At 28.5% G+C, this 19770-nt stretch overlaps 1 protein-coding gene across 3 annotated transcripts in view; it reads right to left on the reverse strand.

Moving 5' to 3' along the window:
* Nucleotides 1–19770, reverse strand: part of LOC122506255 (octopamine receptor beta-1R-like) — an 848536-nt gene that overhangs the window by 399713 nt on the left and 429053 nt on the right. The gene's annotated exons all lie outside the window — the stretch shown is intronic.

Here is a 19770-nt window from a genome sequence, read left to right on the forward strand (position 1 = left end):
TGTCGAGGGAATTTTCTTTTCAAAAATTGATATTTGAAGCGTGTTACAATATTGTTTTTAAATTATTTTGGTCAGAAAGCGTATTTTTATTATCTAGCTGTAATTCTATAAATTTGATATTTTGCCAATACTTTTGCTAAAATTATCTGATATTCCCTGATTTCCCTCACCATTTTTATTTTCCCTGACTTTTGCCTGATTTATATAATATAAAATTTTAAAATTCGCGTGTTTGGCGAATAGAGTAGGACATAGCTCAGCAAACACGTTAAGCAAATATTTCATAACAATGAGGTCACAGAGTTGTAGAACATCTGTTCCAAACTAGTTATAGATCTGTTATATAACCTTATTGTAACAGAGTTCTAAAACATAGTTACATGTTAGTTACAGAATAGTTCTTTATGCTTATGTCACAGTTCTATAACAATGTTACGTAACATTTTTATAGTACCAGAGTCACAAATAATATACATATATATAATTATTAATTACAATTTTTATTTCTTTTTTTATTCATATTTTTAATACTGCTTTCTTATAGTCAGTATAACCCCGTGTAGAAAAATTGTTGGGCTCTAGTAAGGAGCTAGAAAGACCGTCTATTCGCTAACAGGGAGCTGAAGAGACCGTCTGATCATGAGCTAATCAGATCAGTGACGATCGAACCACGCGTTGGTCCAGACTGAACGAGCTAATCAGGTCTAATTAGCAGTGCTAAAATTAAAAATTTTAGGTTCGATTTCAATATTTTAATTTTAAATAATAATAATAAAAGCAAAATTTTTTCTGAATACTTATTTATTTTTGAATTTTTATTCAATTTGTTTATAAAAAAATATCACAATTATTATATAATAATTTTTATTATGAGTATATTATTTTTCATATCTTTTTATTTTCTATATTTCTTTTAACTTATTTAAAATAACATTTAATAGTGGTCCTCTTCATCCACATTAATTGGATCTTTCATACTTTTTGTTGGGTTTTTAGTCCTCAATGCCCTGTACCCCTCCGAGTCTTTGGCATTTGAAATAGTTGAACCCAAATCTTTCAAAAATGTTGATTCACTGACTGGACTGTGCTTATGTATTACAGCTGAAATAAAAAATAAATATTAAAAGTTTACGAAGAAAAGAATTAAATAAAATGTAATGGATTTATTTCGGAAAAAATAGTACCTTGCATTGATTTGCAAAAACGTGTTTTGTTAAAAACTAAGGCCTTTTTTTCTGTTTTTTTTGCGCCGTAAACAACATAATAACCCCCCTGGAAATATACTTTTGAAGCATATTTTTCATGCTTCTGGTTAAAATGTTGTCAAGATTAATTAACGGCTGCAGAGTTTGTTTCTGAAAATGAAATTGATAATTTAACAATAACTAGAAAAAATTCATTACTATTGTTTAAATTTTCAAAAATTTTAATATAATTCTTCGCAAGAATTTAATTATTTTTTTTAAATAATAACATTCTTTAGAAGAATTAAATTATTTTTATACATAGTAAAATTTGTTACAAAAATTTAATTATTTCCAATAAAATTTCACGAAAGATTTCATTAATTTTCTAAAACTTTAATAAATCCTTCGAAATAATTAAAAATATTTTTGAAGTGGTAAAATCTTTGAAAAAATTCAATTTATTAAAATAAAATAATAATAACAATAATGATAATAAAATTTCAATAAGAGTCATTCAATTTTTTTTTTAATTCGTTATAAAATTTTTTCAAAAAAAATTTCTAAAAAAAAATTTCTATAATTTTAATAAATTCTTCGAAACATTTAAATTATTGTTTTAAGAAGTTTGTCTGAATTAATTATTTTCAAAATGTCCACTTAAAATTATTCAAAAAACTACATTATTTTAAAAAAACTTTATGAAACTTTTGAAAGAATTGAATTATTGTCAAAATCGTTGATAGTATCATTTGCTCGAAAGAATTTAATTATTTTATATATTGTAATAAAATTCCTTGAATTGAATTAAATTGAGCTCCCGCGGGCAATAACTCGATCTGCGCTCGGACGCAAGCGCTAGTACCAGTCGGGAAGCAGTGAGCGCCTCTGCGCCATTCACTGCCACCCGACTGGTATTAGAGAGTGCGTCCGAGCGCAGATCGAGTTATTGCCCGCGAGAGCTCAATTATTTTCAAAAATCATAAAAAATGATAAGAATTAAATTATTTTCTAAAAATTTTAATAAAATTCAATAATGACATTTAAATTTCAGTTATTAAGAAACACGATTATTTTAACAACTTGAAAGAAATCGTTCATAAAATTCAATTACTTTGAAAATTATGAATTAACATTGTTACAGAAACTCCATTATTTTAAAATAATTGAAAGAAATTTTACAAAGAATTTAATTAGGATTTTTAAACAAATTCTTCGCAAAAATTAATTTATTTTTATAAATAATAAAATTATATGCGAGAAGTCAAAGATTTTCAATACATTAAATTTTAAATTGTAAATATTTAAAAAGTTAGGAATCAAAAATTAATTAAAAATAAATTAATAAAAAATGATTATACGGCTTACAAACAATGTTCTCATGGTTCGATCTGACTCTAAAAGGTTATCAAAACTTTGGAATTCTTCGACGGTTTGGAAAGGCGCATTTAAATCATATTGATCAATAAAATCATTTAAATGCAATACCGAGGAATTTCAAATCTCCTCTTTTTCTTTCAGCAAAACACAGCAGTGGGAGACTTCCCTCGCTAAATTTTTTTGCTGAACATTTAGGAGGTATATAGCATCCAATATTCTTTTGAAAATTAAAAGGTGATTTTCTGAGAATAAAATAAAAATAAAAAATAAATTCAAACTAAACAGCGATTAAAAACTTAACTATTAAAGTAAAAATAATTTAAATGTGGGATTAATTTTAACATAATTTAATTTAAAAATTTAACTCAAAGTTTTGTTTTGCAGAATTGTAGGTTGATTAAAATGGAAAGGAATGAATATTAACATTTACATACCCATTTCTTCCTCCGTAAACGACGGATTAAAAGTATTTCTATTTTCAGTTTCTCCCTTCTTTTTGTTGATTGCATCAGGAAGATGAGAATAATCGAATTCATATACCGAATCTGGTATATCACCTTCATTTCTTTTTTCATCACTGATTCCTTAAAAAACCAATTGTCCTTCACAAACTGAAATTGGTGAAAAGATTTAAATTGTTAAATTATTTAAATATAAATTTTTAAAAATTATAACATTTAAAAGATTGCAATAATAATAAATTATAAATTTAATTTACTTTCATATTCATGAACTAAATGATTTGGGACTCATATTCGAGACAGTTTTCTCTGGGTTATGATTTGTATCATAACTTTCATTAATATGTCGCTTCTCCAAAGGTTGGGTTTCATAACCTTTACGTTCCTCACAGTTTTCGCCTATAATAAAAATAATATAAATATACTATATTATATAATAAATATAATATAAATATAATATAATTATAAATAATTTACCTTTATCAACATGAACCACTGACTTTGCATTATCATTAATCAAGTCGTAATTGTCAATTTTTCTTCGTTTTTCAGCAAGTTTCGATTTATCATCACATTTTCGTTTTTTATCGTTTCTACCTGTAAGCAATATTTTTCAAGTTAAATTTAAGACCGAACTATTTTTAAAACAATTATACTCACCGTTGTCGTTAGAAAATGTAGTCAACATTTCCGCCTCATCCAATAATTTGTCTTCATAACTGTAGTCAACATTCTTTCTAGTTCGGTAGATTTTAGAGTATTTGAGAGATTGTTCTTCTTTGGTAATTGCATCGTCAGTCGTATAGACATACTCTTTTCTTGTTGCCAAATCTTTGACTTTAACTTTAGCCTGTTGATAGGTCACTATTTTAAAAATAAAACAACTATTAATTAGTACTATTTTTTATTAATTATGATGCATTTTTAATTTATTTTAATTAATTATAATTGTATATATTATATGTTTTAATATAAATAAGAAGTTATCATTATATATATTATATATTATTACACATAACTAATAAAGTTTTTAAAAATAAAAAATAGGTTTTACATTTAAATATGAAAAAATTTACCTGCATGTCCTCGTAAATCCACTTTATACTTTGGTCACAAGGCCAAAGGCGGGGAACAATTTCGTTCCAATTTTCTGAATTCATTTATTGCTTGTTTGTCGTATGGTGGAGGAGGGTAGCGGGTTAGCAACCCATAATATTTATCATGTTCTATCCACTGGCGTGGTACAAAATCGACACTTTTTGTTGAAGAGTCTTCTAGAAACTCATCGAATTCATGATTCCAGAGACCGCCTGACTACTTTTTCTTTGGTTATAAATAATAATAATTCATGATTATTCACACGTGTCGAGAATATATCACTTCGAAAGATGCAATTAAAAAGGTTAGGTAATTGAGGAATGGTCAATCACGCAGGTATCAAATCATGTGACATTGCGCATGTTAAGTGGTTTCTAAAACGCGCGCACTAATTTGAAAAATGTATTCAATAAATTTTTTAAGGAATTAGAATTTATGCAGCGCACAAGTTTGAAACTATGTATTTAAAAAAAATGTTTCAATAAAATTTATAAAATATTTTAATACATTATACAAAATAAACATAACAGGAAATATGTAAATTCTTTATCAATTACTGTACAAACAATTTTTTTATTATTTTATGTTACTAATGAAGAAGAGGCATACAGTGCATTCGTTCTGTACCATTCCCAGTAGTGTCCACTGGCAACTGAACCATTTTTTATAAATGTCGTATACGGAGCAGGTCGTGGTATTTTTACTGGGATCTTTTTTCAGCCGTCACATATTAATAATACTTGAATTGAATGGGTAATTAAAAATACCACCATCCTTCTCCCATATTCTCCCTGACAAAATAATATTTCTATAATTTCCGTACACTTTTCCACTTTAAACACTTTCTCGTTTTTTAGTAAAACAACATTATCGGGCGAATTACATGATACAGTGTACTCCTTATACTTGAAACTTGAAATATCCATACCGTCATTTTTCAGAATCACAAGGTCTGGTGGTGTAATTGCTTTAATATTTTTTACAAAGTATTCTTCGTGAAGTCGCCAACAGAGCTGTGCCAATGGTCTCAATGCAGTGTGAAGTTTTTTTTTTCATTTTTCCCAACAAACTTTCAAAAGGAAAAGCAGTTAGAACGCTTAAATTGCAATTCATTTGTAGTACATCATCTGCCACATGAATAAGGTGATGAAAATTTAAGACCTGCGATTTCTTTCCATATAAACCGGGTAATGCTTTGAAAAAAATCAAGAGATATTGCTTCGCTTTGTCATTTAAAGTTACACAAAATTCTTGGCAGCACAAAATTCTGCAAGCGACATGCAATAGTAAAAAATGTTTAAATAATCTAATTGGCAATATATTTTTTAATACAACGGGACCGCAGTAAAGCAATAAAAAACGGAATTCCGTTACTTTCCAACTCGCATAATATTTTGTTGATCGAGTTTTTCTCTGGAATTCAACTGGCACAAATTTTTTCAAATTTTCCATTCGGTACGAAAGCTCATTTTTCATTCTTATTCCAAAGCGGACATTTAAATCGCCATTCATCCACCATTCTAATAATTTTTTCATGACTCCTAGAAAACAGAGGTGCATAAAGTCAAGAAGAAAAATAAAAATCATATTAATTGGAGGATTAATATGTAATAAAGGAGAAGGTGTATGGTGGTGATCCCTTTGTTGCATGTTTCGAAAAGATTGATTGGTGCGTTCGTGGCAATTAGTTGAAGAATAAACAGTGGTCTTACTGTCTTTTTTTCTTCCTTGTACTGTGCATCTTTCACAGGCAAATTTAGCAGTATGTCCTACAGTACATTTAAAAAATGCGCGAGCTGGAGTATCACAGACGAAGCATTTTAAAGCTACAGTATAATGCTTGCCATCAATTTCCAATCCATTTTGTAGAAAGTTGTTCAATTCATCGATAAAATCGTCTAAGAAAACATCTGCGCTTATGGGTTTGGAATGTCCAAAAAATACTGCAACGGGAAAAGGTTTATAAATGTCTGGGTTGAAGTGGACTTTGCAAGCTATAACCCACATTTGCTTCACTCCAGATTTAGTAATAGGCATCCCATCAGCATTTATTATTAAATCAATAACATCGCTTTCGTGATTGTTCACGTCCACACATGCTTGCAAGCCTTTTTTTAATCCGAAATATATGAATTGACCCTGCTCGCCATATAAGTCTGCCATTTCTATAATGGTGTACTTCGCAGACGAGGTTGCTAAAAAGGTTTTGGAAGATTTGGGCAAATCAGGCAACAATCTTTGTCTTAATATTGCTAGCAATTTATCAAGATGTTGGTGTTCGATACCGACTTCAATGGCCCATTGACGCAATTGTTGTATCTCATGAACTATCAAAATGTCCGAACTTGTTGTCTCTTCACTCCATTCATCTGAATTTGCAGTAGTATCTCCACTTAAATTGAACGATGACCCACTATGCTGTGATTCCAATTCCTGGGAGTCATCATTTGTCTCTGAAAAATATTAAACAGCTGATTTCCAGTTATAAAAATCATTAAAAAGGTTTAAATATGTGATGCCACTCAAGAAAAGATTTTTAACGATCACAAAAATCGATTTTGATTTTTTTCACCATTTGATAGATTTTGATTGCTTCTTTCACAAACAAAAATCAGAAATTAAGAAACTTAAATAGTGGTTAATGTTTTTGATATTACAAATAATAATATTACAATTAATATTAAAATTTAATATTCACCGGCGACAGATGATGTATTACCAAGTGCATAATTCAGCATTTCTAATTGGTCACTTTGGTCATCAGTCTCCAAATTATCTAACAATCGACTTGGCCCTGAGAATAGATTTAGTTAAAATGATTAATTACCCGGAATTTTTTTTATATTACAAGTGGTGTAACGTTTTTCAAACTAAAATTATAATTTGATATTTACCTGCAACAGGTGATGTATTACCAAGTGCATCATTCTGCACATCTAATTGCTCACTTTGGGCATCGGTCTCCAAATTATTTAGCAATCGGCTTGGACCTCAGAATATATTTGATTGAAATGATTAATTACCAGGAATTTTTTTTATATTACAAGTAATGTAACATTTTTTAAACTAAATTAAAATGTAATATTTACCTGCAACTGTTGATGTGATACCAAATGAATTGCTCTGCAATCTTCTCCGTTCAGGTGGTATAAATTCCCTTGAAGAAGAACTGTTTGGAGAATTTTCGTTTTCCTTTCGTGCACGTTTTACGGTGCGATGCTTTCGCATTCTTATGGCAGTAACGAAGCGAATTTTGTTTCTCCTAAATTCATCCATAATTCTAAATTTGTTAAAAACATTAAAAATTTTAATTTGAGTGCAATCCGCTTGGAAACTTAACCTTAAATACATATAAATCTATTCTTCTTACATATTTTTGTTTTTATTTTTTTAAATTAGAATTTCATAAAATTTTTGCAAATATGATTATAAAAAAAAATTTTAACTTATTCTTTTTATATTTATTTTTTATTTAATATATATTTAAATTTTATATAATTTTTTATTACATTAATTATATTATTATTTCAATTATATTTAGTATATAATAATAATAATTTATATTTTTTTTCGAAATACAAGGGGAAATTTAACCTCAAATATAAATCTAAGTATATTTTCTTGTGTATTACATATATTTTTCTGAATAACTTCCAATATTTTTACTTACCACTCACAAATTTTCTCGTACACAAACTAACACTAAACTTTTTAATAATATTCAATTTTTTATTTAAAAACATTCGAAAATTATAACTAAGAAAAAGATTCAATCCATCAATTTATTTACATGACAACCCATTGCGCATGTATAAATTCAAAGAAGACTGGCTAATCGTGCACTAAATAGACTGTCTTGATTATACTTATAAAATTTTTAATTCTAGCGATGACAATTAAATCCCATATTGCATACAGTTAGACAGTCTAAATTAGACCGTCCAGATAAATCCCATATAGCACACAGTTAGACCGTCCAGATTAGACCGTCCAGATGCGTCTAGTTGGGGCAATCCCTGGACTCCAGACTGCCCCGAAATTTTTCTACACGGGACTTTTTAAATTTAATTAAATTACGTACCTAATTATAGAGCACTGCAACTTTCATAAAAATTTATTAAAGGTTTACTTGCAAACTTCGGATGGCTTCACACTTTTAATGATAAATCGAAGACGGATTAACATTTTTTAATTTTCGAAGGCTTATTTTGAAGCTGAAATTCTATTGAAGATTTCTGTGTTTTTAAAAAAATTGTATCTAAATTTTTCTAGATTTTTAAAAAAGTTGAAGTCAAGATACAAAAATAAGAAAATTTTATAATTTGTTGTATTTCTTTCTCACTCTACCCGAGTCGAACTTTTAGACCTGCTTACCTCCTTAAAACTGAGGGTTTGTAAGGATGTAATAGGATGAAAGCAGAGTTTATTTGCATTGCAAGTTAACTCTGATTACCTCCTGCAAACCCCTGGTTAGCGACAAATTTAGATGGTAAAAGGGGGAAAGCAGGTGTTCCTAGAACCTTATTAAATACTGCTTGACCCTTACTTACAGAATTCTTTCCTCTCCAAAAACCCTGGAAAAACTGCTCATAGCATATTTGAGATCATTTTTAACTAATTTTTATAATAACTTTAATTATTAATAAATGGCATTATTATTTAATGATTTTTACTTTTTTTTAATTTAATCGTGACCAATAGCGAATTCATAAATAATGTTAGTATATATGTGAGGATTAATACATATCCATTTATATATAAAAAAATTTTTTTAATTAAATACTTGTTAATTAAATTATTTAACGGTGTATATAATCATTAAATTGCATACTTATAACTATACAATACAGAAAAATCGGAATAAACGCAAACCTACGAAATAAATAAAATCTAACGCACTCGAGACTTGAACCTGCGACCTACGGACTACGTAACTAACGCCCTAACCACTATGCTACGGAATCTAACTGAACACAGACGCTTTATTTTCAGTGACTTGTTGAGTTATTGGTTTTGGTGATTCAATAAAGCATTTATTGACACTAATACACTACAGCAAATAAATATATTGTTTAATAATAATAACCTACTTTAAACATTCATAAATTAATATTTTTATTATTAAAAAAAAATGTCAAAACATTTCAGTTAAAAATAATATTTATAAATTAATAATAAAAAAGTACATGTTTCGGTAACCTATTCGCAGTTTGAAGTTAGTTGTTGTTTACACTTTTGTTTTTAATTTTTTTTTAATTTTTCTTTTCAAATATTTTCAATATTAAAATTAATGTATTGAAAATCTTCGAATTGTTGCAAAGAATTTTATCAAAAAATTTGATAATAATAGAATTCCTTCAAAGAATTTCTTTATTTAGAAAAATAACTAAATTCTCGCGAAGAATTTTATTAATATTTTTCAAAATCCTAATTAAATTCTTTTGAAAAATTTCTTTGAATTTATTTTTAAACTAATTGAGTTTCTTTAATAATTTTAATTGAAAATTTCGAAAGCAATTGCATTTTATGAAGAAGAATTTTATTAAAATTGTATTGAAAATAATTGATTTCTTGCGAAGAACTTTACTATTTATCAAAATAATTTTATATAGAATTTTTTTAAAATATTTTGAGAATAATTTAATTGTTTTTAGAGAATTTTAAATTCTTGTTGAAATTAAATTTTATGGAAATTTTTAAAATTAATTAAATTCTTTCGTTTAATTTTATTTTAATTGGATTAATGATTATTTAATTCCTGCAAAGAATTTTAGTATTTATAAAAATAGTTGAATTATTTCGAAGAATTTATTAGAGTTTAAGAAATTAATTGCAATTTATAAAAATATTTAAAAATATTTGAATTCATCTAAGGAATTCAATTAAAATTGTTTTGAAAATAATTGAATTCCTGCAAAGAATTTTACTATTTATAAAATTAATTGAATTCTTGCGAAGTATTTTACTATTTATAAAAATAATTGAATTTTTTTGTAGGATTTATTAAAATTTTAGAAAATAATTGAATTCTTTCGTGAAATTTTTAAAATAAAAATTTTGTAATTTGCATAACAATAATAAGTTGAATATCTTGTTCCGCGCGTAACATTTGCTATTGTAAGAATGTAGTAGAAGCAATACCGGGTTTAAGGTTCAATTAGGACTTAAAAAGGAGTTTCCAGAGTTAAATAGAACTTACGCAGGAGGAAAAAAACACCAAGGGTTTGTTAGGTGCAGGTTAGGATTAAATTATACTTACCAGGAGGTAAGCAGGTCTAAAAGTTCGACTCGGGATACAACTCAAAAAATAGTTCACTAAATGACTTCAAAGACGGCTTATTTTACGCAGAATTTAATAAGCTTGCTAACCGTATTTAAGTTTTTTTGTATCTCCTCTTATTTCCAAGATATGATTAAAAAAGTGATGGCTTGTTTTTTAAAATAGTTGCGTTTAATCGTCCTAATACTCGTGGACGGTAGTGTATTTACCAAATAAATTATATACTGATGGAAAAAAGGAAACCTGAGCAATAAGCAACCAATGGGTTGCCTACATTTTTTCGTTCATAACTATATGGTTGACACGTACAAACAGGTGTATGGTTATTAGTTATTAGCGCTCGTAGGTTTACCCAATAAAATATATATGAAAAGAAAGATAATATTATTGCGAACACGATTATATTAGGTTGCCTGCAAAAAATCTTTTAAGTATCACGGTTGCCATGCTTTAAACTTATAAAAAATCTATCGACAAAACAGATATGCGCATGCTCTTTATCTGCGTAATAGCGCACTGTGAGGAATTTGGATAAAAAGTGTGACAAAATCAAAGAACTTTTAATTTAAAAGAGCTCCGCGGCACGCAGCACATAGGGTGCAAAATTTATTCTGGAACAAAATAAAAAAAATTTTCTTTATCTACATGACAATAGCTAGAGAATGACCTACGGGATTTAAAAAATATTGATTTTTGTGAAATTGGCAAGCATTTGAAAAAAAGATTCATTTTTCGACCAAAAAAACGACACTAAATTGTTCATAACAAATATATAAATTAAGTTATTGAAAATCCCGTAAGTCATTCTCTTTGAAATGTTATTATAAAGATGTAAGAAAAAATCCGATTAAAAATATTGGAAATTGTTTGAGTTATGCTGCGTGCCGATTTAAAAAAACGTGTTTTAAGAAATACACGTTTATAGTTTTGAATGAAATGATTTTTAACCTAAAAAAGTAATGTCAAAGATGACTATGTTTGTAAAATTTGTGTTTGTCCACTATTCCACGCCTATTAATACCATATTTCATTTGGAAAACACGTTTGCTTGTATATCTTTAAACGCTTTTTCTGAATCTACAATTGTTTTTAAAAAATTCAAAACGGCTGATTCAATATGATGGAAGTTTTTACTTCCTTTTTTAAATCAATAAAATTTTCTTCATATTGGATACTCTGGGGTTTTTGGCGTTGCTGATTACAAATATGTGGTCAGTTTTTAAAAATATAAAATGGCCGATCTAATATGGAGGACGAATTTTTAAAAAATTTATCAGATGCGCCTGAAAGTTGTTTCCAGGAGGTTTTTTGGGTCGCTGATTACGAATATGTTGGCAGTTTTTAAGAATACAAAATGTCCGATCCAATATGGATAACGATTCTTTTAAATGTTAATACACTGGAATTCCCCAACTTTGGACTCCCAAACTTTGGATTGTTTTGACATAGAGTATAGACAAAGTAGAGTGAGGGGTCGGCGGGAAGCACGGACAAACGTTGAACTAGAAGCAGTAGCGTCTGCATAAAGTGTACCGTTTTGTGGCTTTTTTTAAAAACTTGTTAATAAATTGAATTATGTGAATCAGTTGTTAATTATAAATATAAAAAATTGAAAACAATATTTTTCAATTAAGTTTTAATAAATTGACAACAAAATTGTCATTGAATATGTAATATTCATTAAGCGCATCTTCGTTTTAATGAAGCGTACGGCCATGAATATTTATACTTTCAGTCGTCAAGGTGTCCCCCCCGAACATTGGACACCATTACATAGCAGCTCCAAAGTTCGGGGGTTCCAGTGTAGTTATCACTTAAAAATTGTTTCTATTTGGCTTTTTATGGGAGCCGTTTATTACTTTATAGTTTGAATTAAAATTTAAGTTATGTAATGTAAAAAAAATTTTAAGAATAAACGACCCAAAAAACCCACTAGAATTCATTATCAGGTGAAAGCCATTAACTTTTAAAAAAATATTCTTCTATATTGGACCGGCCATTTTGTATCTTTAAAAACTGACTACATATTTTGTCACACTTTTTATCAAAATTCTCTATAGTGCGCTATCCTTAATTTAAAAAAATATTATAATTATACTCTTATAATTACTCATGTCCTTGATCATATTATTTTAGGCAACCTATTCACGATATCTATGTTTACATATAATATTTAATAAAAAACATTGTCATCCGGTAAACAGATGAGTGAAGGTCGCTTCCTATTCGGATCCTGTACTTGAGATGTGGGTAAAATTTTTCAAAAATAGCAAAAAACGTTATTTTGGGGGGTTTCAACCGCCTTTTCGAAAACGTGACGTAATAGGAAGTTTTCGACTCCAGATTTGTGTAGAGCATAAAAAATCCGTTTGGAAACACGATGTCCCATTCTATTCTCAGGAAAAAAAGTTATAATTTACAGTGATGTGTTATAGATATAAATCCAGGAGGTCCTGGTATTTAATATTTTAGAAATATTATTTCCTCTAAAATGGTTTTAAAATAGATTTGGGATTTTGTAAAGATGTTTATGATTGCTTGAAAGATCCTTAGGAAAAAAATTTCAAGAGTATAAATTTCGACACGTCTGTATACAAGAAGAGATGAATAAGGAGAGGACATTTACGCTCATCATCATGTACAGCTCTGTAGTAAACGAGAACAAGGGAACTGACGGACATTTTTATTTATTAGTTTACTCAAGAAACTCTCACGTAATATTCAATTTCATTGGAAACTTTACAGCCTTTGAGTGTTCCTTCTCAATAGAATCTTGAAACAAGTCTCTTATCACTTATAACTTTCTTATAAAAAGTCTTAAAATGACCAGAAAAATATAAACGATAATAATATACAAGTTGCAAGAGTAATATATACATAAAGGCAAAAAGACATCCTGGAAGATCTATATTTTAGAATTCGAAGAAGAAATAATTTCTTTGATTACACGAGTTGAAATTTGTTAAATGAAGTAAGCCATTTATTTGTTTAAAAAGTAAATAATTTTCTTATAACAAATGTAATTGTTTATCCTAATACATTTTTTTAAGTTTTTGAAAGAATGTACATATGATATAAACATTTAAAGTTTCAAAACTGCCGAAAATGTATACAATACAAAAAAAACTTAATTACTGTTCATATAATTGTTAATAACAATGATAATTATTAGCTTTAAAATAATTTTTTTATTAAAATGAACACAAATTACTTAAATAAACATAAATTTAAACTTGTCTGCAAAAAAACAATTTTTTTTATGAAGAAGGACCAAAGTTATCTATTTGTTAATTAACATTGTTTGCAACAATTTAAATAAATCGCATTATGCATTATTAATTGTCCGGTGGTCATACTAGATTAATTTTAATTGATTTTGATCAAATGCAATGGAAAAATGAAAAAAACCTACTTGAGTAACATATTTCCAAAGTATAAAGGAAATCAAAGAACTTTTTTTTGGGACAGTATAAGTATAAGTGGCACATATTTCTGTAAAGGTTCAAATTACTTCTCATTGTATAAATAATGTAACCCCGTTATATGGTTACATAAAAATCTTCGTTAAAAAAGTTATATCAAGTTAATTGCTAAGTTGTCAAAAATTAAGAAAAGTTGTTACGCAAGTTTGAAGGTACACCATTTTGATCTTATTAAGGCACATCATTGTCTCAATGATTTTTTGGTTAGCTTTATACTCCAAACTACGTCTACTATAAGTCATACAATGTATATTGACTCGTTAAAAAAGTTATACCATACACGGAAAAAAATTAATCTCTAAATTAGAGATTAAATCTGAGATTTAGGCATAAACTATCACTGGAATCGGACGTAAGATGTAAGCAAATCACTAAAACTGAAATTTGGTATTATATCTAATCCGAATATTAGTATTGTGAAGAACACGTATTTCTTATGCCTAAAAATGATATTAGGAATCTCAAATTTTATGACATATGGAACATATGTTCTAAACTATCAACTTACTTGAATAAATTCAAATCTAATATATTATTTGAATAAACAATATTAAAAATTTTAGTCGTATATTTATATAATTCTTATTTTTGTAATAACTCGATGTAATAAGAATTTATAATTTATCACAATTTAGAGTGAGAATTATTCACAAAATATTTATATTGTTTTCCCTGTATGAACTATACATTGACAAGTATAAAAAAAGTAGTTGGATATTTTTAAAACACAATACGAATTTTATATTTTTATTTCATTTTTTTGTTTTAACGGCGTTGGAAGGTCTGTAAAATTTGTAGGTTACAATTATCGCCCGACAAAATACGACACTGACTGATTTAAATGACGTGAAATAGGTAAATAAACATTTTTCAACCACTTTTTCTCTAAACACAGACACTTTTTATAAAATAGGCCAACATACAACGAGTAGAAATCTTCTTAATTACCTAAATTCAAAAGATGGTTTAAATTCATGCAGAAACGCGGTTGTAAAATGTAAAATTGGAAAGTGATGTAATGCTAAAAATATAACAGCTGGACCATTGTGCTCTCTGCATGCTTCTGCCCTCTTCTGGCGACTGGCAGTAATCCGCTTCTTGATGTCTGTCATTACATTACTTTCCAATCATTTCCAATTTTACATTTTACAACCGCTTGACAACCGCGTTTCTGCATGAATTTAAACAATCTTTTGAATTTAGGTTATTAAGAAGATTCTTACCCATTGTATGTTGGCCTATTTTGTAAAAAGTGTCTGTGTTTAGAGAAAAAGTGGTTGAAAAATGTTTATTTACCTATTTCACGTCATTTAAATCAGTCAGTGCCGTATTTTGTCGGGCGACAATTGTAACCTTAAAATTTCACAGACCTTCCTTCACAGACCTTCGCTTTTATTTTGATATTTGAAAATAAAATTAATACTTAATAATTAATTAAAATGGTTTAAATCTTTTTTGTCACTGATTAACTTAAAACACAATGTACACGGAAAAAAATTAATCTCTAAACTTGAAATAATATTAATTTGAAGTCCAATGAAATATAAGTGTATCTAAATTAAACATTATAGTCACAATTACTGTGATAAGTTGTGTTTGATTCTGTCAAACTTTATACCAGAAAACGCCATAAATTCACATCTCTGATTTAGACATTTGTTAATTTCGCAACTTTTTTTATATGAATTAGGTACATTGTGTTTTAAGTTAATCAGTGACAAAAAAGATTTAAACCATTTTAATTAATTAAGTATTAATTTTATTTTCAAATATCCAAATAAAAGCGAAGGTCTGCGAAATTTTAAGGTTACAATTGTCGCCCGACAAAATACGGCACTGACTGATTTAAATGACGTGAAATAGGTAAATAAACATTTTTCAACCACTTTTTCTCTAAACACAGACACTTTTTACAAAATAGGCCAACATACAATGGGTAAGAATCTTCTTAATAACCTGAATTCAAAAGATAGTTTAAATTCATGCAGAAACGCGGTCGTCAAGCGGTTGTAAAATGTAAAATTGGAAATGATTGGAAAGTAATGTAATGACAGACAACAAGAAGCGGATTACTGCCAGTCGCCAGAAGAGGGCAGAAGCATGCAGAGAGCACAATGGTCCAGCTGTTATATTCTTAGCATTACATCACTTTCCAATTTTACATTTTACAACCGCGTTTCTGCATGAATTTAAACCATCTTTTGAATTTAGGTAATTAAGAAGATTCCTACTCGTTGTATGTTGGCCTATTTTGTAAAAAGTGTCTGTGTTTAGAGAAAAAGTGGTTGAAAAATGTTTATTTACCTATTTCACGTCATTTAAATCAGTCAGTGTCGTATTTTGTCGGGCGATAATTGTAACCTACAAATTTTACAGACCTTCCAACGCCGTTAAAACAAAAAAATGAAATAAAAATATAAAATTCGTATTGTGTTTTAAAAATATCCAACTACTTTTTTATACTTGTCAATGTATAGTTCATTCAGGGAAAACAATATAAATATTTTGTGAATAATTCTCACTCTAAATTGTGATAAATAATAAATTCTTATTACATCGAGTTATTAAAAAAATAAGAATTATATAAATATACGACTAAAATTTTTAATATTGTTTATTCAAATAATATATTAGATTTGAATTTATTCAAGTAAGTTGATAGTTTAGAACATATGTTCCATATGTCATAAAATTTGAGATTCCTAATATCATTTTTAGGCATAAGAAATACGTGTTCTTCACAATACTAATATTCGGATTAGATATAATACCAAATTTCAGTTTTAGTGATCTGCTTACATCTTACGTCCGATTCCAGTGATAGTTTATGCCTAAATCTCAGATATAATCTCTAATTTAGAAATTAATTTTTTTCCGTGTACCTAACTCATATAAAAAAAGTTGCGAAATTAACAAATCTCTAAATCAGAGATGTGAATTTATGGCGTTTTCTGGTATAAAGTTTGACAGAATCAAACACAACTTATCACAGTAATTGAGACTATAATGTTTAATTTAGATACACTTATATTTCATTGGACTTCAAATTAATATTATTTCAAGTTTAGAGATTAATTTTTTTCCGTGTATAAACTGAAAAAAACAGTCAATGTCACTCACGAGAAACTGACGATTTCGAAACTTTCACTTACTTTTTCGTTCCCTACCTTCAATTACCGGTAATACGACAAAACTCTTATATAAAACCGGTTTACTGGTAAATTACCTGTAATACTTTTCACTAGTATATAATACTATAATATAAAAATAATAAAGCATTTTCGAAAATATTGTGAATATAAAACAAAACAATTTAGCATATTATATTATAATAGTTTCATTTTAAATATTTTTAAAAATAAAGTAATACATATATGTTACGGTCATTTTCGATTATTGGGCATTGTCGACAATGCCCGGGCAAAGTCAACAATGCCCACAGTCACTGGACATTGTCGTCAATGCCCGGGTATTTTTAACAAAATTTAGTAAAATGTGACAGTGCCCGGGCATAGTCAGTAATGCACTTACTTTTGGGCAATGTTATTTACGAATAAAAAAAGACTATTCAGTTATCCTGTCTTGCAGGTGCATCTTTCATACACTGTTAAAAATTTTTGTAGAATTTTTCAGAAACAAGCAACGGAAGTTTTATTTATTTAAATAATTATTTTTAAGTTTGTCTTAAAATTTTTTCTATTGCACTAGATTTTCAGTAAAAAAATTATTTTAACTTAAAAATATTTAATAATAATGCTAATGTTTAAAAATTATTTATTTACGGTTTATAAATAAATTTGGTCAAAAAATAACTGATAAATAATATTAATAATATTTATACTTTTTGAAACTATTCCCAAATTTTCAGTTACATTTAATTAAATTTCCTTAACTAGTTACTGATTTTAGTTTGACTGAAGCTAGAATTCCGTTCTCATTACGGATTTTTACTAAAAATGTAATGTAAATTTTGTATACGTTATTGTGTGATTAGTTTTGTATATATCATGACGTATGAAGCTATTATATAGAATTTTCGACATTGCCTAAGTTGGACCGGGCAATGTCGACATTGCCCGAAAAGTTAAATGATATGAATATTTTTAGATATTGACCGGGCAATGTCCAGTGACTGTGGGCATTGTCGACTTTTTTCGGGCATTGTCGACAATGCCTAATAATCGACAATGACCGTAACATGTATAATATATAGGTAATAATCTTTGTATTAATTTATTAATTTTAATGTTCTACAAGTTAGTATTAATAATTTTGAAGTTACTTGTACATTTTTCAAAAAAATTTACAAAAAAGTCTTATTTTACAAAATTTTAGATTTTTAAAAGTTTAATATCTCCGCCTAATATGGACGAAAAATGTTTAATAAAGGCTCAAATCAAAAGATGCGTCTGAAAAAACTCTACAAAACTAAGTAAAAACATTTATAGATGTCTTAACATTTTTTAATGTTATGGGCAAAAACGACTTTTGCAAAATAGAAAATAAAAAAGTATAGTTAAACTTTATGAATCGATTGCTACTTCTTAATAGTGTCAAAATTTGTTAAGTGAGAATCCAGAATGTCGTTTCCGGAATATGAAATGTGATATGTAGAATCAAAAATGTGTAATCGGGAATATGGAATCCAAAAGTGGATTCGGGAATGTGTAATTCGGAATGTGGATTGTGTAATGTAAAATCCGGAATGTGAAATGAGGAATGTGAAATGTGGAATCCGGAATGTGAAATGAGGAATGTGAAACATGGATCAACCGCGATAAATTGAAGAATCGTAAAAATTTTTGGTTCGTTGAATTGTTTCACTACGTGCAATGATCTAGATGTTACAGGCTGCTTGGGCCAGTTCTCATCAGTTAACAAAAGCTATTTTTGTCCATTCTACCAAATTTCTTTACTACTGAGCTCAGTAGGTTTAACACCACGGGTTGCCAGATCAGCTGGATTATCCTTCTTCGGCACGTATCTCCATTCAGCTGAGGGCAGCTCAGTTTGAATAAAAGCAACTCAGTGTCAAGGATGTTTTCGCCACCAAGAGAGGACGACTTGACTGTCAGACCAAGCGAAAACAGGAAAATATTTAAAACCTGCCAGTTTTCTAACATGACAAATTAATTTGACAAGAGCTGCTGCATTCAATTCAAGATTTGGGATATTTATTGTATTTACTGGACTGCCCTTAGTTTTGCCAGTTAATAGAGAGATGTGAGTTTCTTTATTCCCTAACGAGACTTCGAGATAAACAACGGCTGCATAAGCAAAGAAGAAGCGTCAGTAAACCCATGAAGGTGACATTCCGAACACGGTAAGGTTCCTAACCAACAGTTGATTGTGATACTGAAGACAGCTAATATTGCACTGCTGTATTCGTGCCAGCGTCTGAGAACATCAGGAGCTAAAGGCGAATCCCAATCACTTTTCAAAATCCATAAGTCTTGCATTAAAATTTTATCCGTTATGATAATAGGAGCCAACCAACCTAAAGGATCAAATAACTGAGAGACAACACCGACTGTTTGGTAGGGACATATGACTGGGAATGTAATTTAGTGAAACTAAATTCGAATGCATCTTTCTTTGAATTCCAATGCAATCCTAAGGTTTTAACGGATTAGGTTCGTCAACCTGCAATTTGATTTCCCGTGTAGAAAAATTTCGGGGCAGTCTGGAGTCTAGTGATTGCCCCAAGTAGACGCATCTGGACGTTCTAACTGTATTTTATATGGGATTTATCTGGACAGTCTAATTTAGACTGTCTAACTGTATGCTATATGGGACTTCATAGGCATCACTAGAATTCATAATTTTTTAAGTACAATCAAGACTTTAGTGCCCGATTTGTCGTTCTTCTTTGAATTTATACATGC

The sequence above is a fragment of the Leptopilina heterotoma genome, unplaced genomic scaffold (genome assembly GCF_015476425.1).
Source record: "Leptopilina heterotoma isolate Lh14 unplaced genomic scaffold, ASM1547642v1 Lhet_40, whole genome shotgun sequence".
NCBI classification, from domain to species: Eukaryota; Metazoa; Arthropoda; class Insecta; order Hymenoptera; family Figitidae; genus Leptopilina; species Leptopilina heterotoma.